This window comes from Camelus dromedarius, chromosome X, assembly GCF_036321535.1.
Source record: "Camelus dromedarius isolate mCamDro1 chromosome X, mCamDro1.pat, whole genome shotgun sequence".
In the NCBI taxonomy this organism is placed as follows: Eukaryota; Metazoa; Chordata; class Mammalia; order Artiodactyla; family Camelidae; genus Camelus; species Camelus dromedarius.
In genome coordinates this window covers 21726161-21751135 of record NC_087472.1, presented here as the reverse complement: position 1 = coordinate 21751135, position 24975 = coordinate 21726161, and the positions used below count along the sequence as shown (strand labels likewise).

The 24975-nt window shown below is 35.2% G+C and overlaps 1 protein-coding gene across 4 annotated transcripts in view; it reads right to left on the bottom strand.

Moving 5' to 3' along the window:
• Positions 1 to 24975, bottom strand: part of TENM1 (teneurin transmembrane protein 1) — a 701438-nt gene that overhangs the window by 539171 nt on the left and 137292 nt on the right. The gene's annotated exons all lie outside the window — the stretch shown is intronic.

Sequence of the window (24975 nt, the reverse complement as noted above, 5' to 3'; positions counted from 1 at the left end):
TTTGCAGTAACATGGATGGACCTAGAGATTATCATATTAAGTGAAGCAAGTCAGACAAAGACAAATATCATATGATATCACTTACATGCAGAATCTAAAAAATGATACAAATGAGCTTATTTACAAAACAGAAAAAGACTCATAGACATAGAAAACAAATGTACGGTTACCAAAGGGGAAAGGGGAGGAGGGATAAATTAGGAGTTTGGGATTAGCAGATATAAACTACTATATGTAGAATAGATAAACAACAAGTTTCTTCTGTAGAGCACAGGGAACTATATTCAATATCTTATAATAACCTATAACGAAAAAGAATATGAAAAAGAATATATATATATATATAATATGTATAACTAAATCACTACACTGTACACCAGAAAATAATACAACATTGTAAATCAACTATACTTCAATAAAATATAAAATACAATAAATTTAAAAATAAAAACTTTCTGTTTAGCATTCCTAGCATCAAGGGGCCTAATTAATTTAGAAAAAAATCAGTTCCTACTAAAATAAACCATTTTTCCCTCTGAGGTATTTGTTGAAGTACAATTGATTTTATATTTGAGAAACTTAGGCCTACATTAAATGCATATATTCTCTGTGGATCCCCAAGAGATACAATTTAATTTTATACCACTTTTTCATTTCTCTTTCTTGTGTTCAGTTATCATCTTTTAAAATGTAGATTTATTATAAATCACATCTGCATAACTGAATGTATAGAAACAATATGCAGAATTAGAAGTCCACAAAGCTTTGGGCCACAGCCTTCTGAAAGCCATGAGTATCAGGCTGTGGAACCCATCATTTGGCTACATTTTAGGCACAGACATGTGACAATATATTTTGAAGACTGACCAGAATCCTAAAACCGTTTATCAACTAGGCAGGTTAAGATTCTGGAAAGAAAGAATGCTCCAGAAGTATATCACTGGATGATGACAGATGATAACATGTGTACACTTTTACTGAGTAGCTTGTGCTTCATGAATAAGGACAAAAAAAAAACTAAAAAAATTCAGTGGATGGGTCAGTGGTATAAATAATGCTCCCAGATGATTTAGTATAAAGCATGGAGCCACTATTCCTGGTCATGAATGCCGTAGAGGAGATTCTTCAATGCCTCCTTTAAGTCAAAACCCACATTCTTACTATCCATTAAAATATGCTGAGAATAATGCAGTTAGTTAGCTTTGTTATTCTCATCTAATTACTATCCATATGCTTTCCCTAGTGCAAAAGGGATATTTACATTTTTAGCTGTTTTTGCAAGTGGAGTGATTAGCTTTCACTAAATCTCCTGATAAGCCCTGAGAATGTGGAGAGTCCTGCCAATTCCCAATCAATTCTGTTTGGCCTTATGATTCACTGTTACTTGAGTGAGCTAGTTATCAACAGGCAGCATGACCTTCAGTTTTATACTGAAAGTTGAAAATTTTTTTAAAGTTATATTGAGAATATTTGACACAAAACAAAAAAAGAGGGCAATGTTCCTGTATCGTGCTGCATGACCATAAAGCAAAGAGGGATTTTCAACATTGCATGAAGAGGGGTGTTTAGTCAAAATAAAAGATTTAAACTGTGAGTACATATACTGTTGTCTGCAGAGCAGGAAGTAGAAAATGAGGATGTTAGGCAAGTTCTTCATCTTTATAGGGGAGTAAATGCTTTAACACTATGAAAGATACTGAAAGTCAAAATGACTCATCCCTCTATTCTAAATATATAGAAATGATAGATAATTTATAAAAAGGGAAAAGCAAAAATATATCTATATAGTTGGATTCAAAGAAATGATTAACATGTCCTTGGACTAGAAACAGAAGAGAAACTGCAAAGTAGTGTAAAGCAAATGATGTGCTGGGTTCTAAGTCCAAAAGCATGTGGTGCTACCCTAGACTTCAGTTGCACAGGATTGTCAGCAATAAAAGTGCTCTGAGGCAGGCTAGGTGAATAGCAAAAGTTCCTGACGGCAGGCCTCCAGAACAAGGTTACAGATTTATAAGAAACTGCTGAGCTAGGGGGAAAAAAGAACAAGACACAGAATCCAGCACTGAGCTAACTACTCACTGGCTCAGAGACAGGATTAGTGAGAACCCTTAAACACAATAATGAGCTCTAAGAAGTCAGTGCTAACAGGACAGTCCTCAACCCCCAGATGTATGGAAACTTTAAAAGCACTGCTAAATATCTAATGTCTAATAAGTTAAAGATGAAATCATAATGGAAAAATTTTGAAAACATGTTTAGAACTTAGAGACAGCAGAAGTTCATATGTACATCAACATTCGTGGGATATACCCAAAGTTATACAATGAAGGAAACAGACATCATTAAATATCTTTATTAACTAAAGAAAGGTGGAAAAATAAATGAGTTACATATTTATTTCAAAAAGTTAGAAAAATAACCTCAGACTGAACTTAAAGAAAGTAAAGAAAGGGAAAATAAAAGTATTTCCTGAAATTACTGCAATAGAAAAAAGAAAACAGAGAAAGGAACAATAAGACTAAAAGCTGGTTTATTAAAAAAAAAACCCATAAAATGAACAATCCTTTGGCAAAACTGATATATAAAAAAGGAGAAAAGGCAAATAAAGTAAGACCAAAAAGAGAAAATACAGATACAATCAAAACTACAAAACTTATAAAAGATAACTATAAACATGTTTATGCAAATGCATCTGAAAAATTGGATAAAAGGAATATTTTGAAAGAAAATATAAATTACCAAAATACTCAAAGGAGGAAATAAAAAATTAAAAATAAACAGTAACTATATGCCACAAATGGAATGCATAATCAAAAGTCTCCCACTTTAAGATTCAATAGGTTCACATCATTTTAAATGCAAAATTTATCAGACTTTTCAAGGAATAGATAACCTCTGGCTATATAAACAGTTACAGAGACTGAAAAAAGAGGGAAAGCTATCCAACTCAGTCATTCTGGAAGCTTGTATAACCATGATACAAAAACATGACAAGGGAAATTTAAGAAAGGAGAATTAGAGACTAATCTTACCTAAGTAAAAATCTTTAAAAAAGAGAAAAAAAAAAATCCAGGAGTGTGTAAGAAAAGATACTGTATCATGGCCAAGTTGAATTTATCCAAGAAATGAAAAGCTGCTTCAACATTAGAAAAATTAATCAATGTAATTAACCAGATTAACAAAATAAAATAAAAACATGTTACCTGAATAGATGCAGAAACAGCATTTAACAAAATCAGCATCTATTTATGTTTAAAATTCTATTTTTATATAACAAAGTATGAATACAGCGGTAGTCCCTTGACTTCTTCAAGAATATCTATTAAAAACCTGCAGTAAACACAATAATCAATGGTGTAATTTTAGAAGTGTTCCCATTAAAGTCAGGACAGAGACACCCACTCTCAACACTTTTATTTAACAGTTTAATGGAGGTCCTAGACAATGCAATAAAATAAGTAAAATAAATCAGGTAGAAAAATGAAAAGGATGAGACAAAACTGTTATCATTTGCAAATGATATTACTGTCTACATTAAAAAAATCCAAGAGTGAGTACAAACTATTAGAATTAACAAGAAAGTTCAGCAAAGTTTGTTGGAAACAAAATCAATATCCTAAAATCAATAGCAAACCTTATACAAGTAATAACCAATTAGATAATTTAATAGAAAAAAAGTAAGATTCTATTTATAGTATTAACAAAAGCTAAAAAGACTCTAAGAATAAACCTAGCAAAACCTATGCAAAACCTTTACAGAGTAAGCTGCAAAAATTACTGAAGGACATAAAAGATTATAATGAATGGATGAAATAAAATATATTCGTGAATTGGAAGACAATATCATAAAGATATGAACTGTACTCAAATTAATCCATAAACCTGATGCAATGCCAATCAATCAAAGACACAAGAAACAAACTGAAAACACAAGTCACAAACTTGGAGACAACAAATGTAAAGATCATAACTATAAAGATTAGGATTCAAGATTTATTTCTTTAAAAACTACAACTAAAAGAAAAGTAGAAAAATAAACAAATGATACCAACAGGTAATTCTCAGACAAAGGAATCTGAACAGACAAGAGACATATGAAAAAGCCCTTTACCTCACAAGCAATCAATAGCATGTAAATTAAATCAGTGAAGAACAATAACATGCATGCTAAAGCCATTTCCAAGGTGCGTAAGGGTTTCTTCCCCAAGTCCTTACACCTAACAGCAGACATGACTTCTATGTCCACATCCCCAGGTCCAATGGGGTCAAGAGGTAGATGTTTGCAGTTGATGTAGATGGAGTTTATACATTGGCTGGAATGTCAACTGTGTTAGAAGTGTCCAGGTGTTCTAAATTTGAACCTGGCCCTCAAGGTCACTATGAAAATATATTTCGTAGGCAGGAAGGTATAGTACATTTTATTTAAAAGTGTCAGTTTAATATATAGCTTTAAAAGTTTTAGTCATATGACAAATCAACCTATATATTTATACCCTGAGGCCCAGCAAATGTTAGGGGTGGGCCTGGCTTGATCTTTTATCCTTTTCTTGCTTCTCCCAAACCTGTTTCCAGTCTACTAAAAAAGACTTTTTAAAAAAGATAAAAATAGCTGTCATGCACCTGCACCCCAATGTTCACAGTAGCACTATTTACAATAGCCAAGACATGGAGACAGCCTACATGTCCATCAACAGATGACTGGATAAAGAAGATGTGGTACATTTATACAATGGAATACTACTCAGCCATAAAAACCGACAACATAACACCATTTGCAGCAACATGGATGTCCCTGGACAATGTCATTCTAAGTGAAGTAAGCTAGAAAGAGAAAGAAAAATACCATATGAGATCGCTCATATGTGGAATCTTAAAAAAACCCAAAACATAAATACAAAACAGAAACAGACTCATAGACATAGAATACAAACTTGTGGTTGCCAAGGGGGTGGGGAGTGGGAAGGGATAGACTGGGATTTCAAAATTGTAGAATAGATAAACAAGATTATACTGTATAGCACAGGGAAATATATACAAGATCTTGTGGTAGCTCACAGCAAAAAAAAAATGTGACAATGAATATATGTATGTTCATGTATAACTGAAAAATTGTGCTCTACACTGGAATTTGACACAACATTGTAAAATGACTATAACTCAATAAAAAAATGTTTAAAAAAAAAGAAAAAGAAAAGAAAAAAAAATAGCTGTCACGCCTATCTCACAGATTTGCGGTGAGAATTAACTGACTTAATGGTTGTGAATTCTATTGGCATTAAATAAAAGATATCACTCTTGTTTTCCTGGTATAGTCCTCCATTTTATAGATGCTGGTCATGAAATATTTTGAATTTCTGCTCTGTGGATACCTTGGGGACTGCTAATCCTGTCTCGATGCACACGGAGTAATGATGACATTGTCTTCAGGCTGCTCAACGCTGACCTTAGAGGCAGTTCTTTCACCCTTCTTCTGGAGAGTTCTCTGGCCCCAGTCTGTTGAAGTCTCACTTTTATCCTGATCTATGTCTTATTTGATTTTCCTTAAATTTATTCATAAGGCAGATGTTAAGAATAGTTCTTATTTATCCTTAGGCTAAATCTCAACAACAGGTATTAATCACGCTTGGAACCAGTCTATACTACATCAACTTTTTCCAACATCCAAAAGAAGATCCCCATCTCTTCTCATGTCTTGCCACACTTTAAAGTCCAAGTACCTTAGCAGGTAGTAGGCATACTTTTGGCCATTTTACAGATGGGGAACCTAGACTTGGAGTGGTATAGCAACTTGCCTGAGGTTACAAGGCAAAGCTCATGTTTGTTAAACCTGGGACTAGAATTTAGATTGGTCTGATTACAAAGTCCATGTTCTTCTCCTATATTTAAGATAATTTAGTTAATCTCGAAGGTAAATATTACATTGTTCTGCTCTTTTATTTTTTGGAACTCATGCAACCAGCGCAATAAGGAAGCTAAGGAGTCCTCCCATAGGGAATTAAGGCCCAAGTTCACCACAGGCCTCTTAGAAAGCCAAGAGAAACAAGTAGTGCTGCATACCCCTACGGTCTGCCCATGGCCTAGGTAAAAAGGGACCTTGCAGTTGACACATTGTCTAACTCAGTTCCCAGGGTAGGGCACTGATGAGAATTTAGGACCAAGGTTACTAAGCTGGGGGACACTGGCCATGATACATATTTGGAACAACTGCAGATCATAATCCTGGCCCATTTACTGGCACAACTAAAAGAAAGAAATCTGCCTGAGGATTCAATCTGTGTCATTTGTATTTTCTAAGTGATTGAAGTTGACAAGTGACTATCTACAGTGTATCTGCTACTTTTTAACTAATACGTATTTCAAGACATTTCAAATATATTTATGTAGCGTATTGTTTGGTTAATCAAGTTAATGTCTGAAAAGAGCTCACATGTGATAGGAAGACTTTTTCTCCTCTTCAAATCACAGAATTGCAATTGGCTAAACATTATCAAAATTAAATCCTGAAAGATTCAAAGAAGGTTGACATTTAGGAGCCCATGAAGTTCACTCTTAATTAACTACATTGTTGTCTTTCCTCCATAAATGTATTTACACTAACTGTTCTTTTATTGGCCTACCAAAAGACCTCAGTTCAAAAAGATGTCAAAGGAAATTTAATTATCAAGGTAAAAACCCAGTGCTCTATTTTCTTTAGTTTGGAGCCACCAGAATGACTTCCTACATCATTTAGGATTTTGTATTCTATACTTTCTTAACAACTTGCTCATGAAAAATGTTCAATCTTTTCTTTTCCCCAGAATTCTCTTTCAAACTATATATGACAGATGCCAAAAGTTCATTTATCTCTATCCAAACAGTATAACAATTGTTCTGCTTAATGTTATATGTTAATGCATATAATATATAGAGAGTAAAATCTTAGTGGTGTAAGAAAATTGTAAATTTTTTAAATGGTCTAAATTTTAAAACATTTATTTAATGCAATAGTTTCATTAATTTAATTTGCAAACAATGATTCTTGCTAATTGCTAAGTGGTGGTCCCTTAGGGACATTTAGTAGATGAAAATAATTTGAAACTAGTATATTGATTGTTTGTATATAAATGGGTACTTGAGTAAAAATATGTTTTGGAAATGTATTCTTTCAAAAGTTTAAATAACCAGCCTAGGAATCTTGTATTACTATATTAATTTGAATAATTTTATGAATTAATAGAAATTAAATAGTTGTTAGCATATTATATTGCTATATTAACTATATTGCCCCTTTCGTGGTTATCTTCAGCAAGTAACAATTGATCTGAGAAGTAAGGACATATATCATTCCCCCTTCTAATCTCCTTCCAACTGAAAGTTTAAAGCACTGACAATTGAATAAATGAATCTGTTAAGAAAAACATGAGTTAATACAAGCTAATTCACCAATTTTTTTTTCAGTTTTTTTTTTCAGAAACTAGAAGGATTTGCTCCTCTGTGAACTTCATCCATTCATATTTAAGAATCTTCAGATTTAGAGTTAAATGTTTCCCTTATTGTCCCATTTCTCCTAGGAGTAGAACAGATTGATCACTGTGTTGATTCTTATTTCCATCTTCCAGTACTTTAATTTTAAGACTTCTAAATTGTGAAATAAGGGCTAGAAGATAAGACTAAGTAGATTTTTTTCAATTATAAAAGTAATAGAATATATTCCATTGATACTAGAAGGATAAGGAGAAGTGAAAGAAAACATTAACGAGTTTTGGTATCAAAATAATCTTCTATTACCTAAAAGAGATGAAGAAAGAATAAAAGAAAAATGTGGATGGGAAAACAAAAACAAAAACAAGAAGGAATGATGTATTTTCAATTACCAGTCTCCAGTATGTGCCTTCTTAAATCCAATTTAAACCCAAATAACCAAACTAACCTTCATAAAATAAGACTTCCATCTTGTTACAACCGTGTATGAGAGCCTTTGGGAGCAAACTATTGATTACAGGCTCAAGTCCAGACTCTGCATCTGTCAACAGCCTGGTCCACTCCTACAGAGCCAAACATTCCTTATACCATCTCCCAAAACAGTCTTTCAACCTAGTCATCGTAGCTGCTTACAAAAAATATTTTTATTTAATTTTGCTACTCTTAATTACAGAAGCTGCTAGTCTCCCATTCAGTTTTGAAGGCCTATCTAACCTTTAAGGCACAACCCAAGATAATATGTCATATAGCCCAACATAACATGGTTTTGCTTCCCAGGGCTCTAAAATACTAGCTTTCTGTTCCAAAGATTCTTGCATGTGATTTTATGCTTTGCTGAATTATTATTCAACTGTTATGTTTTATTAATTAACCCCTTCAGAAAATATTAAGAGAGCTCTTATCATGTGCAAGGTAACGTCTATGAACTCTCAGTTGGGGGGATAGTTGCCTCAAATTGGACGATGTATGGGGGTAGTTTTCGTTGTTACAGTGACTGAGAGATGCTACTGGCCTTAGGGTACAGGGGCCAGGGGTAATAATTATCATGCAATGGTGTGGGGCAGTCCTACATATGAAGAATTTTTCCTTCCCAAAAGGTGCGTGTTGAATGCCCCTGATGAATGAGACATGGCTCATGACCGCAATGGGCTTATTGGTTCAAAGGAAAGACAGCCTGAGTATTATGCATGAAAACGTTATATCTCAACATGCAAACTATTTGGTATCAGGGCTATGTTGGGTATTTTTCATCAGTCTCTTGTGGTATCTAACACTAGTCAAGATAATGGTAGATACTAGGTAAAACTGACTTAAAACCTATGCTTAAAAAAAAAAAAACCCAAATTCAATGTCTATTATGTCACTCAAAGGAAGTTTAGTTCTATAGAAAATCGTATCATCCTTACTGCATTTTGGAATCAATGAAGAAGACAAAGAGAGTAGAGCCTGCTAAACTTCCCAAGGGCCAGCAAAGGGGTTTGAGGAGTGAAAAAAGCAGCCTCGAGCAATATGTACTAGGAGACAGGGAACAACAAAGGGTCAGTAAAGCACTGGAAGCCGCAGTTCCTTCTCCTGACCCATGGCTTTCCTATAGAACATTTTACCTTATAGAGACTGGTGCTGAATTATTGCAGATTTGCTTTCTTTTTTCATGTCCTCTTCCTGACTGTAACAATCATAAACTGCACACATTGCAGAAGGAAAATTTACTCAGCTCATCTACACAATATTCTTCCTTTGTTTATAACCAAACTTTATTCATCTGTACCTCTTGTTGGGCTGCAACACTTATATAAAATGACAAATAGTTTTCATTATACATGTCAACAATGAAAAAACACATATGTGCATATCTAAGAATACTACTTTGGATGTATATGGTGCTTTTCTTGTGAAGAGAACACTTTTTTTTTTTTTTTTGCATTTGTCCTTACACTAGAACTACAAAATAGACATCATCATCCCATTTTATAGCTGTAGAAAGCATGGCCCCCAGAGATAAAGTAACCTGCTAGAAGTCACATAGTCTGTGTCAAGGCCTGGACTAAAAGCCAGAGCTCTCGACTCCCTAGACAATATATTACTCAGGAGACTTTATTTATCTGACTTTATTAATTCACAGGTAAGAGACCTCCAGGAAAAGCAACATATCTACATACCATTCGAGATGCTAGACTTCTGCAATCTGTCTGGTTTTGCAGGATTTTCTATATTATACTGCTCTTAGTTAACTGCACCAGAGGAGGTGGGAGACCAAAAACTGTCATTTGCAAAAGTTGGCATCAATCTGCACTGATCAACAAATTCTAACTCAGTAAGTTGAGCTTGCTCTAAAGGAACAAGCTTGGGACTGCTTCATACCTGTAACTCCGATGGAAAAAAATTAAATTTTGACCTAAGAGCACTGGTAGGATTACAGTAGATTCATAAACTAACACAAGTCCAACAGGGCTGTAGACTACTTTAATAGAAAATAAAGGTCATATTATATGCAATGGAAAGCTATGGAATTAAAAAGCACAAAAACAGATAGGTCCAATGAAGGCTAAGTTTTTACTATAATATCATACTATTAATATTATTGATGAAGCATTAAAAATTAGATATACAAAGGTTAACTTCAGAGACACCTTCTTTAATTAGCAGAAATTCTAAGTGAGTTGGTTTGTGAAAAAAATGAAAATGCAGTTGACTTGGAAAACTGGATGTTGGACTTACAGTGTATTTTAGGGTAAAACCACATATGCCTCTCAAGCCATCCTAAGGAACCAATCAGATGTAACATTTATGACTTATCACTTCAAAGAGATTACAGACTCCTTAAGGGCAAGGGGAATTCCTCATAGGTTCATCATTAGGAGCAATGAGATAATGCATATAAAGGGATTGGCCAATGTCTGACGTATGGTGAGTGACTAATAATTGGAAGCTTCCAATATGTTAATATCTTTATATATTATAAGGCTAAAAACAGTGTTTAGATATAGCAGGTAATTAGGGCTTATATATACTACTATTTAGCATCTAATTTTCTGATAAATAGAATGCTCTCTAAATTCTTAACAATAAAATAAATAACATTTACTAGAACTGGTATACCACATTTGGGAGTATCAAACTGTGAGCATGGATATCCTTTTTAAAAAGCCCTCTATGGGGACTCTTTTGTGCAGAACATCTCTTAATTTGCAAACTTTTTTCTTCACATTATTAAAGTAAAGGTATATTGATTTGGAGAAAAAAAAGGGGGGTGGGGTCAGTACTGGTCTTCAACACCTATGACCTAAAACAATTTTCTAGATTTCTTTGTAGAGTTGATAATAGCTTCAAGAGTCCGTTAAGACTCAGATGCTTTTGATACTGTGCTATAACAACCAGTGAAAAGCAAGCTCATTAAGTTAGTAAATATAGTAGATCCTTGGAATTTATGGGTTTAACATTTGCAGTTTCGACTATTCATGAAGTGACTCCATGGGTCCATGACCTGTAGTAACTGGTAATGTTGCTGACGCATGAATTTGGATCTTTGGTGTTGAGAACCTGGTATACTAAAGTTGGTATTGCTAGTGAGTGAGCTGGCCAACTACCCTGCATCCAAAACTCTATGTCTTTCTATATGTATTAGGATGTATTCAGCAACTCTACTGAAGTGATAAAAGTTAACTTTATTTCTGTATGAAAAATGGCCCTGAAAAGAAAAACAACTGCTAGTGCTAATACTGGCAGTGAAAAGAAAGTGCTAGTTCTTAGCCAGAAAATGGCTTTGTAAATGACTTTTAGTCTTGTATTTATAGAATCATTAATGGTCTGAAAAGGGTCTGTTAAATTTTTCAGTTATACTTTACTGCACTTTATGAGGGAAATTATATGCAAGGGTGACATTTGAGGATGTGGGGAGTCAAGAAGGTCTCAGGGCCTATCCCTTGTGAATGGAGAAGGTGTGCTGTCCTCCCATTACAGTGCTCCATTAGAAACAACAGCATGTCACTCTCAATGGACAAGTTTATAAAAAAAAAAAATTACAGAACTATTTTGTGTATTCTCTCTCAGGCTACTCTGGAGACTGAGGGCTAGTCATCAGGTTAAAAGGACAATCCAATCATTAAAATTCCACAGAAACAATTAAAATGCATGCTCACTCTAACAAAAACTGCAGGTCCTTATTAGTTGACATTTCACAAACAGAGATGACTTTAATCTTCACTAAATAAATGTAAATGTATTCTTTAAGTCTTAGCAACATTATGTATCAGTTGGAACTTAGTCAAAATTTTCTATTTCCACCTGATTTCTCTGAATAAAACTTATGCTTGGTATTGCTTTTGTTATACTCACTTTAAGGATGCATTTGTTGAAAGCTGAACCACTGTATCTTTAAAAAAGAATGATTTTTCACCCTAAATAAAGCATCACAGTTTTGCAACATATTTGTGCTGATTTTAAACATCTGAGAATTAAAAACAAATTTAAGTTTGAATGCTTGTGAGTTAAGGTGTCAGAAAGTACACAAAGGACAGGAGGAGATCAAGATGGTGGTATAGAAGGTCATGGAGCTCAACTCCTCCCACAAATACATCAAAACTACAACTACATGGGGAACAGTTCTCACAGAATACCTACTGAACTCTGGCAGATCTCATACAATCAAATCTACAAGAAAGATCACCACATAACTGAGTAGGATGAAAAAAAAAAAAAAAGGAATCTGGATGGGATCTGCATCCCTGGGAGGGAGCTGAAAAAGATGAAAGGTTCCTCCACCCTGGGAAGCCCCTTCACCAGCAGGGAGTTCAGCCTGGACAGAAAGGGAGCTTCAGAGGCTCAGAGGAGAGTGCAGAAGCCAATTTGCAGCAATCAGAACACAGAGAGATTGGCATAGAGTGTCTGTGCCACCTCACTACACTCCCTGGCCTTAAACATGCATCTGCTGGTGTGTGCAAAGGCTAGGTGCTGAAACTCGGGCTTCAGAGGACAGACCTAGGGAGAAGATGGAGTTGGCTGCATGGAGACAGACTAAAGGGGCTGAAGTGTGGTATGGGCTGCAACTGGGATTGTGTACAATGAAGTCCAGGTCCACCATAAAAAGCCCCATTGCCAACACTGTGAAGGGAACGGCAGGGCCCTGCCATAGCAGCCCCCTTCTTGGCATGCTCACAGCCTGCCCGGCTTCACCTCTACAAACTCTGGAAGCATGCAAGCACTGGCAGGCTGCCCCCAAGCAGAGGCAGGGGCTGAAATATGAGGCCATTCTCAGGGGCCCTCTGACTTCAGAAGTGGGGCTAAAAGCTGAGCCGTGTCCTGGGTGGCTTTTGCGGATTTATGCCACTGGTGCCTTGGTAAGCACAGCACCTCTGGGACATCCAGGGAGATTAATGGTGTGTAGCTGCAGTAGATCTGGCATTAGCAGCTGCAGATTTGCAGGCACATGCACACAGAGGCGGGGCTGGGGTCTGGATCAACTCCATAGTTCCCAAAGTGGATCCAGGTATGCAAATACAGCAGGCCCTGGTGCCTGATTTCAGTGGATCTGCCCTAGTGGCTTTGTGAGCACAGAACCTGAAGGTCACCCAGACAGACTTCCTGCATGCCCATGGCTGAGGTGGGGCCAAGGGCAGAGCCAAGATCAGTGTATTTTGTGACCTGCACAATGGATGACAGGAGACACCAAAGAGTGCACTTCCTGGTGAATACATCCTGCAGAGGACTATTCAGCAGCTCCTCTCCCAGTGCTCTAGTCTGGCCTACCACATACCGCAGCTGAGAAATGGATCTGGGGACTTCTACTCCAACAATTGGGAGGAAGACCTGGCCCCGAACAGGGCTATGACAATGACAGAGCAAAGGGAAGGCCCCACTCAACACCCAGTGCAAGCTCTGGTCATCATTACACCAATCATACCCACTATCAAAGGGATAACAACCAGCATACACAAAGGAAAAACCTGTCAGGCATCCATCCTAAAAGCAGCCTTCAATAATATTAATATTGAATAATAAAAATATTGAACTCACACAGGCTATACAGGGATATTCCCACATGAAAACAGCCCTTCAAGACCACAGTAGATAACTGTTTCTAATAAACTCATAGAGTTAGAGAAATATATGAAAAATGAAGAAGCAGAGAAATGATTACCAATTAAAAATACAAAAGAAATCTCCTGAAAGAACAATGAAACAGACCTCTCTAGTCTACCAGATCCCAAGTTGAAAAAGGAGATAATAAAAATACTAAGGAAATTAAAAAGACTATTGATAGAAATTCAGATCACTGTAACAAGGAACTAGAAACTATAAAGAGGAGACAATTAAAATCAGAAAACTCATTTGCTGAGACAAAAGCCAAACTAAATAGTGCAGAAGAACAAACAAGTGATCTGGAAGATAGAATAATGGAAATTACCCAATCAGAACAACAGGCAGGAAAACAAATGAAATAAAATGAAAGCAATATAAGAGAACTATGGGATAATACAAAGCATGCCAATTTACGAATAATCGAGAACCCAGAAGGAAAAGAAAGAAAAAAGAGGCTTGAAAACATATTTGAAGAAATTATGGCTGAAAACTTTCCAAACCTAAAGAAGGAAACAGATATCCAGGTACAGGAAGGAAGCACAGAGGGTCCCAAACAAGATGAAACCAAACAGACCTACATCAAGACATATTTTAATAAAAATGGTAAAAGTTAAAGATAAAGAGAGGATTCTAAAGGCAGCAAGAAAAAAAAACAAAGAGTTAGTTAAAAGGGAACGGCCATAAGATTAGCCAATTTCTCTACAAAAACACTGCAGGCCAGAAGGGAGTGACAAGATATATTCAAAGTCCTGAAATGGAAAAACCTGCAACCTAGGATACTCTACCCAGCAAGAATAGAAGGAGAGAGAGAAAAAAAAGTTCTCAGACAAGCAAAGACTAAAAGAATACAGCAATACTAAACCTATCCTAAAAGAAATATTGTCTAAATAGAAAAGAAGCATGAATCTACAGAAAAGAGAATCATAATTGAAAATATGATGATAACTACAGCAAAAGAATAAACATGATGATGTAAAAGAGGGCATCAAAATCATAAAATGTGGGGGAGGGGAGTTAGAAAATGTAGATTTTTTTTCTTTTTTTAGAGTGTGTTTGAGCCTATACAAATACCAGTCTAAAGCAAATAGATATACTAATGGGTTAACATGCTTGAATCATAAATCAAAACTATAAATCAAAAATATACAATAGATTCACAAAAACCAAAAAGAAGAGCACTCAAGCATAATAAAAAAGGAGATCATGAAACCACAAAGGGAAAAAAAAAAGAAAGAAAAAGAAAGGAACAAAGAAGAAATACACACTCAACTGGAAAATAAGGTTTAACATGGCAATAAATACATATCTATCAATAATTACCATAAATGTCAATGGACTAAATGCTCCAATCAAAAGACACAGAGTAGCAATTTGGATAATAAAACAGGAACTTACAATATGCTGCTTACAAGAGATCCACTTTAGGGTGAAGGACACACAAACTGAAAGTGAGGGGATGGAAACATATTTCATGCAAATGGAAATGACAAGAAAGCATAGGTAGCATTACTCATATCAGACAAAACAGACTTTAAAACAATGGCCATAAGATAAAGAAGGACACCATATAATGATAAAAGGATAAATATAAGAATGGAATATTAAACTCATTAACACATATGCACCCAATATAGGAGCAGCCAAATAGATAAATACTAACAGATATAAAGGGAGAAACTGATGGGAATACAATAATTATAGGAGACTTTAACACACCACTGGCATCAATGGACAGATCTTCCAGTTAGAATAACAATAAGGCAAGAGAGATTCTAAATGACACAATAGAACAGTCAGGCTTAATTGATATTTTAAGGAAATTACATGCAAAAAACCCAGTATATACATTCTTTTCAAGTGCACATGGAACATTTTCTAGGATAGACCACAAACTGGGACACAAAACATGCATTAACAAATTTAAGAAGATAGAAATTATCTTAAGCATCTTTTCTGACCACAACAGCCTGAAACTAGAAATCAACCACAGAAAAAGATATGAGAAAAAAACAATTGCATGGAGACTAAACAACATGCTACTAAAAAAAAAAAAAAAAAAAAAAAGGGTCAACGATGAAATCAAAGAGAAAATTAAAAAATATTTTGAGACAAATGATGATGGAATCACAACCATTAAAAAAAAAATCTATGGGATGCAGCAAAAGCAGTCCTAAGAGGGAAATTCATCGCAATACAGGCCTTCCTCAAAATACATGAACAATTTCAAATAAACAACCTAACCTACAACCTGCAAGAATTAGGAAAAGAAGAAACAAAACCTAATGTCAGCAGAGGGGAAGAAATAATAAAGATCAGAGAGAAAATAAAGTAGAGATTTAAAAAACAATAGAAAAAAATCAATCAAACCAAGAGCTGCTTTTTTGAAGGAGTAAACAAAACTGACAAACCTCTGGCCAGGCTCACTAAGAAGAAAAGAGAGAGGAGCCAAATAAACAAAGTAAGAAATGTAAGAGGAGAAATAACAACTGATGCCACAGAAATACAAAAAACCATAAGAGGATACTATGAACAATTATATGGCAACAAATTGGACAACCTAGAAAAAAGTTACAAGTTTCTAGAAACAGAGAGTCCACCAAAACTGAATCAAGAAGAAATAGATCATTTGAACAGACTGATCACTAGAAGTAAAATAGAATCCACGATTTAAAAAACTCCCTGCAAACAAAAGTCCAGGATCAGATTAATTCACTGGGTAATTCTACCAAACATATAAAGAATAACGTACACTGAACCTTCTCAAACTTTTCCAAAAGACTGAACAAGAGGGAACATTCCCAAAATCGTTCTATGAAACCACCATCACCCTGATACCAAAAGCAGACAAAGACACTACCAAAAATGAAAATTACAGTACAATATCTTTGATGAATATAGATGCAAAAATTCTCAACAAAATATTAGCAAACCAAATCCAACAGCACTTTAGAAAGATCACACATGACAATTAAGTTCGATTAATCCCAGGATCACAAGTATACTTCAACATATGTATATCAATCAATATGATACATCAACAAAAGGAAGGACAAAAATCACATGACCATCTATCTCAACAGATGCAGAAAAAGCATTTGATAAAATTCAACATCCATTCATGATAAAAACTCATGCCAAAGTAGGTATAGAGGCAATATATCTCAACATAATAAAAGCTATTTATGACAAACTCACAGCCAACACAATACTCAATGGCAAAAAGTTGAAAGCCTTCCCACTAAAATCTGAAACAAGGCAGAGATGCCCACTCTCACCACTTCTGTTCAACGTAGTATTGGAAGTCCTAGCTACAGCAGTCAGACAAGAAAAAGAAATAAAAGGGATCCAAATTGGAAGAGAAGAGGTAAAATTGTCACTGTATGCAGATGACATGATATGATGTATGGGAAACCCTAAAGGCTCCCCACAAAAACTACTAGAACTGATAAACAAATTCAGTAAGTAGCAGAATACAAGATTAACATGCAGAAATCTGTTGCATTTCTTTACACTAACAAAGAAACATCAGAAAAGGAAAGCTAAAAAAATCCCTTTTAAAGTTGTATCAAAAAAATATTTAGGAATAAACCTGACCAAGGAGGTGAAAAAACTTAACATGCTGAGAACTATAAAACATTGATAAAGGAAATTGAAGAGGATTTAAAGAAATGGAGAGATATCCCATGGTCGTGAATTAGAAGAATTAACATTGTTAAAATGGCCATAGTATCCAAAGCAATTCACAGATTTAATGCAATAAAAAATGGCCAGAAGATCTAAATAGGTATTTATCCAAAAAAGACACACAGATGGCCAATATACACAAGAAAAGATGCTCAATATTGTTAATTATCAGAGAAATGCAAATCAAAACTACAATGAGGTATCACTTTACATCAGTCAGAACGGCCACAATTAAAAAGTCCACAAACAATAAATGCTGGAGAGGGTGTGGAAAAGGGAACCCTTCTCCACTGTCGGTGGGAATGTAGTTTGGTGCAGCCATTATGGAAAACACTATGGAGATTCCTTAAAAAACTAAAAATAGTTTTACCCTATGATCCAGCAATCTCACTCCTGGGCATGTACCCAGAGAAAACTCTAATTTGAAGACATACATGCACTCCAATGTTCATAGCAGCACTATTTACAATAGCCAAGACAGACACAACCTAAATGTCCATTGACAGATGGCTAGATAAAGAAACTGTGGTAAATATATAATGAAATACTACTCAACCATACAGAAGAATAAAGTAATACCATTTGCAGCAACATGGATGGACCTAGATATTATCACACCAAATGAAGTCAGAGAAAGACAAATGTCATATGATATCACTTATATGTGGAATCTAAAAAATGAGACAAATGAGGTTATTTACAAGACAGAAACAGACTAATAGACATAGAAAACAAACTTACGGTTACCAGAGGTGAAAGGGGGGGACAGATAAATTAGGAGTTTGGGATTAGCAGATACACACTACCAAATATAAAATAAATAAACAACAAGGTCCTACTGTATAGCACAGGGAACTATATTCAGTATCTTATAATAATCTATAATGAAAAAGAATATGGAAAAGAATATATATATAACTGAATCAACATGATGTACACCAGGAACTAACACAACATTATACATCAACTATACTTCAGTTAAAAATTTTTTAAACATAAAATAAAATAAATAAAAAATTAAAATGTAAGAAAAAAAATTAAATGATACAAATTAACTTATTTACAAAATAGAAACAGACTCACAGACATAGAAAACAAATTTACGGTTACCAAAGGGGAAAGTGGGGAGGTATTAGGAGTTTGGGATTAGCAGATACACACTACCAAATATAAAATAAATAAACAACAAGGTCATACTGTATAGCATAAGGAACTATATTCAGTATCTTGTAATAACCTATAAGGAAAAAGAATCTGAAAAAGAATATATGTGTATAACTGAATCACTATGCTGTACATCTGAAACTAACACAACATTGTAAATCAACTATACTTCAATTTTTAAAATGTGCAAAGAATTGTAAAGGGGAAACAAAGACCAAATCTCCGTAGAGTTAACTATAATACAGGGTATTGGTGCGAGGTTAGAACACAGCACATTTGTATTTAGATGTATTGCAATTCCCACCACAACTCGGAGTGTCTATGAGAATACTCCAGTGGTCAACTGGAGCTGTTAACTAAACAACATGGGTTATTTTTAGTGACAGAGAATCAAAAGAATAAGAAAATGCTTTGGCAGCCTATGGTACAAAATAATCTTACTTTCTTCCACCAGAACAATGTTATGAAACATGGTGATTTATTTTTATTTTCAGTGACACCATCAGGTTTCCACTCTGAGCACAATGACTTAATTTGAATCCAAAAGTGAATGCTTCAATAGTGGGTCAATCTGAAGCCCTGACTTCCCGCAAGGAGTTTAAGTATTATGACCCCTGTCAACACCCTCCTGATAAGGTAGGCATAATCCAGGGTGCAAGAGCGAGGAATAGCCAATAGCTTAAACATCATTCTGTACCTGTTCACTGAGCATCAGATGACAATAGCTGCTATTTACTGAATATATACCTTTTATCAGGCTTCACATACATTAGTTAATTTTTAAAATTTAGCTAATGGATGTATTTTCTGCTAAACAAATTTTATAGATTAGGAGATTCTGATTCATTGAGATTTGTTCATTCATCCATTTATTCATTCTATAAATAATAAGTAGACACTATGTTAAGTAAAACGCCTAATTTGCAGTGTCTAATCTCCTGAGCTCCAGCATCTGGTCTCTGCTTCAAACAACACCTCCTCCATCAGGAGAGGTTTGGATTCTCACTGGTGCCCCCTCTTGCTGTAGTAGCATCTATCTGGGGAATCAGGCCCAAAAACTATTGATATGCCACTGGGCAATAAAAAGAAAAATACAACGAACTTAATTTGCACTATAACACTGTTATGAGCAAGTTGGGCTATGACTTTCCCAACTCTAAGGGATATCATACTCCAGAACCACAGTATTTAACCTAGGTTACACCTCTTAATATACGTCACTGCACCTTCCCATAAACCCTGCTGATATTCTTAAAGGCCATACTGGGCACTTTTATGTTTTGTTTTATTTTCTGAATCTATTTTACAGTACAGGAGATATCACCTATCAATAAGTTTTATACACTATTATGTCAAAACAATCATTTCTGTAATTCCAACCAATGTTTCTATTTTCATCTATCTGTGCCCAACAAAGTAAATCCCATCTCTCCTTGTTATATTTGTTGTTCACATACTTATAGACAGTTCTCATGTTTCTCACTAGTCATTATTTACCCAAGCTGTATATAATTAATCCTTTTACTTTTTCCTCATAAATTAATCTCTCCAGACTCTTGAAACATCCTCAGTACTATGTACCACATTCTCCCAGACTTTTGTTAAAAGATGCCCTGTATTTCTCATGCCATCTCAACAGAATCAAGTGGGAAAGAACTTTCTTTCGCATTGGTAAATGGAATACCACATTCACAGGTGTACTTCTGCAGGGGCTGTAATCATTACTCTGAAGCAGCAAGACAGAGGGAGTAAAACAGAGCATCGCAGCCCTGTTTTCCATGCTTTTCCAGCCATGCTGGTCTCATATTTCCTCTTCATCTCATACTAGCCACTCTTGTAGATTATTGCATAGGTACCTCTTAATAACTATTTACTCTTTGGAACATATTTTTGTAGAGGTGAAATAGCTTTGCTCGGCTACTGACAGAGATGTTTCTACATCCTTTGATAGTTTGGCCTTCCTTTGTTTTCCTACTTTATTCAGTATGACTCTAGAGTCAGACAGTTCAATCCTTTCATCTGCCACTTGGAGCCCTGTGAGCTTAGGCAGGTTACTTAGCCTCTCTGTGTCTCAATTCTATTATTTGTAAAATGAAGATGATAATAGTGCCAAACCTCACTGATGCCTTGGAAAGAATAAGCCAGTAAAGATATTAAAGCACTCAGAACAGTGCCTGAGTCACAGTAAGTGCCACATACGTGCATTTACTTTATAAGTAACTTATCGTTTATAACAGCTATTATAGGCACAGGGCACACTCTACCATTTAAACTGAGACCTCCACTGTAATTTTCTGAGGGCCACATCCAGCTATATGCAATAGATATCATGCTTTCATGGACGTTCACACCTGTTTTGAATGCTGACATGCATGTCTACAGTAGACAATTTTCAAGTTAAAATTTTAAGTCAGCCTATAAAGTTGTCATTTTTCAATTTATTTTTCATCTCATAAAACCACTGTAATTGACCTAGACCTCCATACCAAAAGTGAATAGCAGAAAAAGGAACATGAACATGAATTTAGTAGTACATCAGCAGATGGTGACTGCAAGGATCATCAATGGCAAGTGGCTTAGAGACCTCAGCTTAACGAATTCTGGATTAATATTCCAGAAGACTAAGCTAAAAAAAAAGGTTGATGCTCAACATGTATTTAAATAAACAGACTTTTGTCACTGAAAGGGACTGATTCTGACATGTTACAGAGAGGGACAACTTACAGAACTCAAGTGACCTTCCTGAAGCCATACAGTTAGCTAACAACCTAGTCAAGAAGGAGTAGAATTAAGGTCTCTTTCCCAATGAGTCAATAAATCACACTTATATCCCTAAATTCAAGTGTGTCTATGAATATATTTCAATGAAACTCATTATCTTCCTCTTGACTATACACTTTTAAGTGGATTTATAGCCAAGCTCTTATCAGTTTTATATTTGGCATGGATAGATATCAAGTAAGGTTTTTGAGTTTTTTTTTTTCCTCCTAGCAGGTTTAATTTTTCTGATGAGTTGTGTTTTCAGACCAGTGTTTAGAATTTCAGGCACCTGTGCAGGACAGAGAGGGAGACAATTTGCAAGTAGATCTTGTGACGCCCCACAAATGGTACTACTCAGGGAGCCAAATGCTTCCCTAACCTATATCACTAGTCCCCAAAGCATGAGTTTACTGTGTTCATCTACCATTAGTAACCATCAGCATAAATTCTAATTTTCTTGCTAGTAATGAGATACATAGACCTCAAGTAAAGCTTCTAATGAATTACAAGAAAAAAAACCAGACATAGTTAAACCTAAAACTGATAGATAAAAAAGCATGTGTACAAAGGTTCTTATTGAGGCTGAAGATAACTAGATGCTCTCATTTCGTGAACCCAGACAACAGAGTCAGATGCCTTAACAGTATAGTGATTCTAGATTAAATTGCAGACTACATATCACAAATTTAAAAAATGAATCATTACTTTAATCTTAGATTTCATTTTACAAGTTATACAAAACCATCTGTTTAAGAGGGCGTTTATGAAAATGTTGAGCCTTTTCTTATTAACCTTGATCAGACTGAATGTATTTCTTGGTAATTCCCATTTCATTGGTATAAAATGTACTATCAGTGATTTAAAATAATTGTAAGTAAATTCCTCAAGATGCACTGCATAAAGATATACCAGATTGCCACAGCACTATCAAAGTTTAATTGATCTAATTTAGATCTCATCTTATCAAACTGTGCATTATAATTCCGTCTTTCTTTGACCAAATGATTGCAATCTTGTCACTTGTATTTATACATGTCATTAACATATCAAAAACCCATCCAATATCAAAGGGTTTTGGCTTTTGAAAAATTTCCCTTTCCTTCACTGATCAACTACTAAATTATTTAGTGGTGTGTTCTGCATGCCAGAGTGGATTTACCTTGAAGCTTAAGCCTCAGGGCACCTCACTTGCATAGACCCCTTCTAAATACTCACTTTCATATCTAATTTTGCATTTGTGATCTTGTATCCTTTTTTAAAGAGGGGCCCCCAAGTTGTATAAACCTCAGGTCCTAACAAAACTTGGATCTTCACCTGCCTGCGTGTCTTCCAGAAATGTTTCTGAAGGGAAAGCTGTAGAAATTTAGGACAACAAAAATCAAATAATTGGAACTCTATGGAAATTAGGACCATAAAATGTCATGGTATGATATTTATTTCTCTGCCTCATGGTCAGCACCTCTATAACACTCAGATCATAGTTCCCACAAACTGCGAAATTGAAAAAGTCCATCCATTGCAAAAAACCCATTCAAATGTTTAATATAGGCAACTCTCATAAGTTATAGTATTTTAAAACATCTAGATCTGTGTTATGACATCAACCGTCCTCCTAATTAGTATAGCATATTCTGATTAATAAGATTCCATTTGGATCCACTGTTTCACTGCGCAGTTAACTGTTCTATTTGTGTTCACTGATTACACCCATTTTGTCATATGTAACATCCTTTCCTCTGATGTTAAGCATCTGAGCTTAAGGAAAAAAATTGATACTATTCATCATTTGGAGCTTTGCAATAAAATTTAGGCTCATGATCTCAGTAAACTGGTTTTTCACCAGATACTGCTATTTGTTTTCAGAAAGTAATCTTCTGGAATTGGGAGAATCTGACCTACAATTCATTCCCCTTTCTATTAAAGGACACTTTACTTGTTTATTGCTTTAATGTCAATTGGGTAGTCATTAAACCAATACAACACCCTGAGCCAATCTTCATAGTCAGCCACATTTCAGAGATTCTCTTAGAAACTGCAGACCCCACCAGGAAGGGTTGTTTCAGAACCACGCTTCTTTCTTCCCCTTTGCATTATTTTCCCTATGGATGTCATTTAGCTACTTAGTATTACTGCCGTATTATTATGTAGCATATTAATACAAATATTTCCATAGAGTAGAAGAAATTTGGGTGAGTTAAAGAAAAAAGTAATCACTGGACCAGTTCAATGGATAGAAGGAGCCCTGGATTAGGAATCAGAAGATCGGGCTTCTAGTAACACCTTTCTCCACAGAATAGTTCTGGGACTATGAGTTCATTTTAAAATCCATGGAACCATTAAGCTTCCACAGAACTGATAATGACCAGAAAAGATGAGTCCTAATGTTCTCCCATTCATCTTTTTTACTCATTGAACTTTCATATCAAATCTCATTTAGTGAAAGGATTCTAAAACTAAAAAAAAAGAACCCAAAAAATCCAACTTAAATTGAAAACTGGAGATGACCTCAAAGATCCTTTCCAATTCTAACATGCTAGATTACCCAAGTCAGAAGGTAAAATGTTCCATTTCCTTAATTCTGCTTTCTGAGAAATAAATGTGAGTAAACTTAATTTGCACATTTACCCTATCACTATGGGTTTTGTTTTTTTTTTTTAATTTGTCTTTGATTTCTTAGGCTAGTACCTTAGCCACAAACCATAACCAAAAATGTGGCAATTTCAGGCACCAGTGCAGGACAAAATGAAAGACACTCTTCAGCAAGTAGACTTTGTGGCATCCCTCAAATGGTACCATTCAATCGTACCACTCAGAGGACAATATATCCCTTTAGCTTAGCAATTTCAAGAACAGCTGATGGAAGCATGAATGAATAGTAAGGAGGATAAAAGGGAGGAAGAGTAGAAAAAAACTGAAGAGGGTTTATACTGGCAAAGCTTATGTAAATACAGCAGGTCAAGTAGAATGTGTATGCTTTAATGACTTTTAAAGATTATTCATGTATTTTCCAAAGAATAATAAAACCTCTCATATCTGGACATATCCCATACTTCAACTAATAGGCACTTTCTATTCAACAGCTTTAAGTATGACTTCAGTGCACTTTAAAAAGTACTGAAAAGCTGACATTGTTCATTAATTTCTCTTCATCACAGAATTAGATACAGTTTAAGTTTAAAAGCAGCAATATACCTTGAAGTGAATGCCAGCAACGAGCTGGGTTAGTTCTAGATTTTTGAAATCAAGCTTGGGTGGAACAGTAAGTCGATAACGTTGGTCTTTACAGACCTGCTTTTTCTGTTCAAGTCCTCTTTCCCTGTTTCTGTATCCCTCCACTTATTTATCTTAGTAGGTAACGCTAGTAATTTTACACAATCTTCTGACTTAGCAGCAGACAATAATATGATCGTCAGACTTGCTCCTCTCATTCCAAAGCCAAGCCAAAACTTAACCTTTCCCTCAGAACTCTGCCTTCAAATGAGAAACCTGAAAATGACTTGGACAAACTACTCATACACAATATGTCAATACAGGTAACTGCATTTTACCATGGGACTCCTAGACCAATAATGCCTTAACTCTAACGAAGGAATTTCAGGCACCGTTGTGAGGTGGGTCAGAGTTGTTTGAGGAGAAAAGAAAACTATGTAGATACCTAAGTAGATGGCATTGATATGAAATCCCTTTTCTTTTAGGATATACACCAAATGGGTCTGTTAAAAGAAATATGACTGACCAATTAGAAGAGGATATCATTGTACTTTCTTGAATCACTGATGTGCTTTAAACTCTTGCAGAAAATGAAGAATTTGATGGTAGAGAACAATC